Source organism: Agelaius tricolor, unplaced genomic scaffold, assembly GCF_023055355.1.
Source record: "Agelaius tricolor isolate 1412-34295 unplaced genomic scaffold, bAgeTri1.0.p SCAF_11, whole genome shotgun sequence".
In the NCBI taxonomy this organism is placed as follows: domain Eukaryota; kingdom Metazoa; phylum Chordata; class Aves; order Passeriformes; family Icteridae; genus Agelaius; species Agelaius tricolor.
The window spans coordinates 26,901,465-26,907,086 of NW_027269271.1; positions in this window are offsets into that span (position 1 = coordinate 26,901,465).

The window sequence follows — 5,622 nt, forward strand, 5'->3', positions numbered from 1 at the left end:
CGACTCATTAACCCGCCGGCTTCTCCCAAAATAAATCAATAAACACAACTCAGCTTTTTGTTACAGTAAGAGGCACGACTGCAGTGTCAGAGTGAGAGGGGAAGAAAGCAGGTGCTGGGAGCCCCCGTTTGGGGCAGCAAAGCAATATTTGTGTGGTCTGCACACAGAGCAGGAGCGGCAATGAGAGCACACCTCACTCCCACGATAAACAGCTCTAGGAACTCCGTGGAGAGAACAGCCCCAAGCCATGGCTCAGCAGCACAAAACCAAGCAGAAATCCTTCCCCCGGGCCAGCTGCACAAGAGCCCCAGCAGTTACCAGGTCCATCCCTCGCTGCTCCAGGCCAGCTCCAGGGTTCAGCCCGGCATGCTCCGTGTGCCCTCCTGCGCTGCTGCTCTGCTCCAGCCCAGCCCAGGCGGAGCCAGCCCCAAACACACCTGGGCTGAGCCTGGCTCTGCCCCCGGGGCGGGGAGAGCCTCACCTGGGCTGGGCTGAGCCACAAATGTCAGCGCAGCACAGCCGCATCTGTGCCCTCTAAAGCCACTGCAGTCCAAACCATTCTGGGATTCTGTGGATCAGATTCATTTTGGTTAGTCCAGAGTATCAGTACAAACCTCCTGCTAAAAGGTGCCCTTACCACAGGCTTAAGCTGAGCTTTATTCTGCTTCCTATTCCACAGCAGGCTTGGCATGGAAAGGGGATGGGAAAGGGACAGGTCAGGTTTGGCATGGAAAGGGGATGGGAAAGGGACAGGTCAGGTTTGGTGAGGGAAAGGGATGGGAAAGGGACAGGTCAGGTTTGGCATGGGAAGGGATGGGAAAGGGACAGGTCAGGTTTGGCATGGGAAGGGATGGGAAAGGGATAGGTCAGGTTTGGCATGGAAAGGGATGGGAAAGGGATAGGTCAGGTTTGGTTTGCTTTTTGAGGGAAAGAATGGCACTTGTTCTCAGCATGGGTGCCCTCACAGCACTGTCTGTGTCCCATGTCTATGGAAGTTTATGGGATCTCTGAGTGGTTTGGCAAGAAGGGACTGTAAAGGTTGTCCAGTTCCAACCCCCACAGGGTGTTCTCAGGTCCCTTCCCACACCTGGCAACACTGAGCAGGGATGAGGAGCCCCATGATGTCCAGCAGTAATTCTCACCCCAAATTTCAGGTCTCCCCATAGGTTACACCCACCCTCCTGCACCAACCCAGCCTGCACCCTGAAAAGGAGACTCAGAGGTGACCTTATCACTCTCTTCAGCTTCCTGAAGGGTGACTGTGGTGAGCTGGGGGTCGGTCTCTTTCTCCAGGCAACAACAGAAAGAACAAGGGGACACAGCCTCAAGCTGTGCCAAGGGAGATAGAGGCTGGAATTAAGGAGGAAGTTTTTTACAGAAAGAGTGGTCAAATACTGGAATCACCTACCCAGGGAGGTGGTGGAGTCACCATCCCTTGATGTGTTTAAAAAAAGACTGGATGTGGTACTTGGTGCCATGATCTAGCTGAGGTGTTAGAACATGGGTTGGACTCAATGATCTTGAAGGTTTCTTCCAACCTAGAGATTCTGTGATTCTTCCCCACAGAGACCTCAGAGTGATTAAAGCAGACAATTCCCCAAGGAACCGAGTGTTTCCTGCATCTCTGGACAGCAGAGCCCAGCAAAACCAGCCATCCTTGCTGCAGCTCCTCTCCATGGAGAGATGTCCCTCAGGGTCCTCAGGACAGCCCAGTTAAATTAGGGCAAACAAGGCTTCTCCTATCACTGGGTATTTCTGCCATGGAGAACAGACTGAAAGCATCTGTCCAAACACTGAGCCCATGTTTTTACAGAGCATGTCTCCCAGGAAAAGCAGGGCTGGTTAGCTTGGCAAGAAGAGAGCTGAGAGCCCCAGGGCTTCCTTTTTCCCTCTGTAACTGGTCAAATATTATTTCATCTCTCTCTGCAGGAGTGCTTGGTGGAGCAGGGACAGCTGCTGCACGGAGCCTGGGTGCTGGTGGCATTCAGAGATGGCTGATGATGGGGCTGGGAGGGCAGGAGCTGAGCCTGATCCCACACACCAACACTCAGCCCCTCTCCTATAGATCATTCTCAATAAGATACCTGGAAAAGAAACCATCAGGAGACTTTAAAAATCATCAAATTCCACCCCCCTGCCATGGGCAGGGACACCTTCCACCATCCCAGGTTGCTCCAAGCCCTGTCCAACCTGGCCTTGGGCATTTCCAGGGGTAGGGCAGCCACAGCTTCTGTGGGCAGCCTGTGCCAGGGCCTCACCATTTTACAGAGAAGATTTTTTTTCCCTAATATCTGCCCTAATAAACCTGCCCTCTTTCACTTTGAAGCCATTCCCCCCTGTCTTAGCCCCTTCTGCACATGGGCATTGAACAAACCCTTGCCCTGAGCATCCCTAATGCCTTCAGGAACTGACCCTGCTTTCCAGAGCCAAATGTAAGGAGAGCTGAAAAATACAGAAAGAGAAACCAAGGGAAAGAAAAAGGCTTATTTGTCAGGGGCATGACTGGAAGCATGAGTCTGGTTCCTCACCACATGAAAAGCCCTGCTGCTGCTGCCTGGAGGTCTTGGAGAAGAAAGGGGGATCCTGCTGAGCTGGAAGCTGGCAGGGAAGTCTCCCAAGGCAGTGCTGGAGCCCCAGCACGATGGGAATCAATGCCAGCTTTGTGTACAGGTAGCTGGGGAGGATTTATGACCCGCCCAGTGGTGTGAACACAGGCCATGAATTAAAGCACTGTTGGAGAATCAGGAGGTTCTGACTTCAGAGCTGCAGTCCCGAGGAAAAGGACAGGGTAGATCCCTCTAAATGCACTCTAAAATTTAAAGTGAAATGCCAAAAGTTTCTTTAGAACATGGATTTTGTGAGTTCTGGCCCCACCAGGGCTGCCATAAACCACACTGGGTTGCACAGGGGGCACGGGGCAGCCGTGGTGGTGGGAACATCAAACACTGCACAAGGGGAAGCCAAATCTGTTTTTTGGTGTCCCAGCAAAACAGAGTGACCCCCTCCTTCAGGCAGAACCTTGGGGTCTGCATCTCAGGGCCACCAAGCCAGGGATGGGAACTCCCAGCTTCATTCCCAGTGGGAACAAACCCAAACACCACTACTGAGAGCAGCAGCCCCAAACACTCCCTGCACGTGCACAGCCTTCCCAGAACAAGCTACTTCAGCTTCTTTAAAAGGTTTAAATTTCATTTCTTGGGTGTTTTTTCCCCCTGCAGTGAAGCATTCAGTACATTATGCAGTTGCATCAGCCTGACTTATCTTCCCCGAATTATTCTTATTCTTTTCAGCTCCTTACTGGTGGAGTTTGTATATAAGTCTGTTATAGAGATTTGGGAAGTTTTTTCAACTTTTTAATCCTTTTTGGATTTTACAGAGGTGCTGCTAGAAGCCAAGAACAACAGCAGATCTTCAGAATTTATTCATAATATAATTCTTAATATTCTAATGCCCTAATTTCCTAATATTCCTAATATTCTTAATATTATTCTTAATATTCTAATGTCCTAATATTCTTAATATTATTCTTAATATTCCTAATATTCTTAATATTATTCTTAATATTCTAATTTCTTAATATTCCTAATATCCTTAATATTATTCTTAATATTCTAATTTCTTAATATTCCTAATATTCTTAATATTCAAAATTTATTCTTAATATTATTCTTAATATTATTCTTAATATTTCATCTTATTCTTAATATTTCTTAATATTCTTAATATTCTTAATATTTCATCTTTTTAGAAAGGTAGGGCAGTGTGACTGGTGAAGAAGAGGCAAATTTTGGGGCAATCCAGTCTTTTTTGCAATATAACAAAATGTAGGTATTGCCCATGACATAATTGGTGATAACATCAAGCCAGTGTCAGGATATTTTAGACTGGGATGGTCTGACAAGTTGTTTTCCTTTGTCACAGCTACTGGCCCCACATCAACACTGGGAAAAGGCAGTAGGGTCCATATCTCTGAAAAACAAAAAAAACCACCTCAAAACCCCCAAAAATGGGGGCAAATGGAAAGCAGGCACAGGGTTGTGCTAGGGATGGATTTGGCTCGGGTTTAGTGCCTTATTCTGCCCCCAGGAGGGCCAGGACACTTCCCCCAGCATATTTCATAGGATTCTGGAATGGTTTGGGTTGGAAGGGATGCTAAAATTCCCACCCCCTGCCATGGGCAGGGGCGAGGATGGCTGGAATCTCCTCCTTTTCCTGCCAGGAGGTCATTTCGAGGTTTTCCAGCAGAGGGGGAAATAGGATCACTGTTCCAGCACCGAGCTGCTCGCTCTGTCTTTCACTCCTGGCAGGAACGAGGGGTTTAGGCAAACGCAGCATTATTGATCCTTGCATTCCAAAAACCAACTGTTGCTGTGGCTGTTTAGGAGCCCAGGGAGGTACCCACATCAAAAGCTGGAAGATCAGCCCCATCAGAGCACTGTAGGACCCATGAAAATGAATTTAAAAGCCTTGCAAAGTGTCAGGTGTTTTCTCTGCCCAAGCCACACGGTTGTCTCTGCAGTGCGGCCCTGACCCCACACTTAAGTGCACCTTTATTTTTAGCAATATAACCAATGTACCTTTTTTTACCAACATAGCCAATGTAATCCCTTGTGTGCTCAAAGCCAGGTGTTTATTCTGGTGGAGGATCCCTTATCAGAGCAGTTCTGGTGTCAGAACCCAGAAAATCCCTCTGGCTGCCCTGGAGGACTCAAGCCCCCGCCCAGGGGGCTCAGCAGCCTTGGAACAGAGCCCAAGACCCCTGTGCCTTGACCCCTTGGTAAAACTATTACTAACCTTGATATGAAGAATTGCAAGCCACAAAATTTTAAGTAGAACGATAGTGAGTTTATCATGTGGTGAAAAATAGATTTTTGGGGTTTTTAGAATGGGGGTTCAGGGGGCAAGATGGAGGGATCTGGGCGTGTCCAGCCTTTCTCCTTCTTCTTCTTGGCCTCCATCTTCTGCTGTGATGTTGGCACTTTTAGATTGGTTTAGAGTAGAAGCTCACTGTCTAACATAGGTGATAGGTATTGGGAAGTAATTGTAAATATTGTATATGTAGTTTTTTGTATAAAAAGATAACCCTGCCCTGGGGGCAGGCAGAGTGCCTCTGTCTGTCCTGCTGGATGGACCTCGGCAGGACAGGAGAAAGAATTTTATAGATAGGAAACAATAAACAACCTTGAGAACAAGAGTAGAAGAGTTCTGACTCCTTCTTTGAGCGCCAGGCTGGCAAAAGAGACTTTCTAAAGCATCTTGGGGTCGCTCTGAGCAGCAGAGATTCCGAGATTCTGGGTTCAGTGGCACCACAGGAGCACTGGCAGGTCCAGCACCAAGGCTGTGCTCACCTGCTGGCCCTTGGGTCAGCTTTTCCACATCTCTGCACAGGCAGGCTCAGGGACTGAGAGGTGAGCTCAGTGCTGCAGGGAGGAGTTCAGCTGGGGATGAAAAGCTGGTGTGGCTGAGGGAATGGAAGGAGCTGATGATGTAGCTGAGGAAGCTGGAGTGGAACAAAATCCTGTGTTGCTATCAGGGAGTTTGTTTACACTGAGTTAGCCTGCCCTGATTTTAGATAAAAGATTTTAGAGTTGTGAGTGATTAATTCAAGGGTTCTTCAGTGTC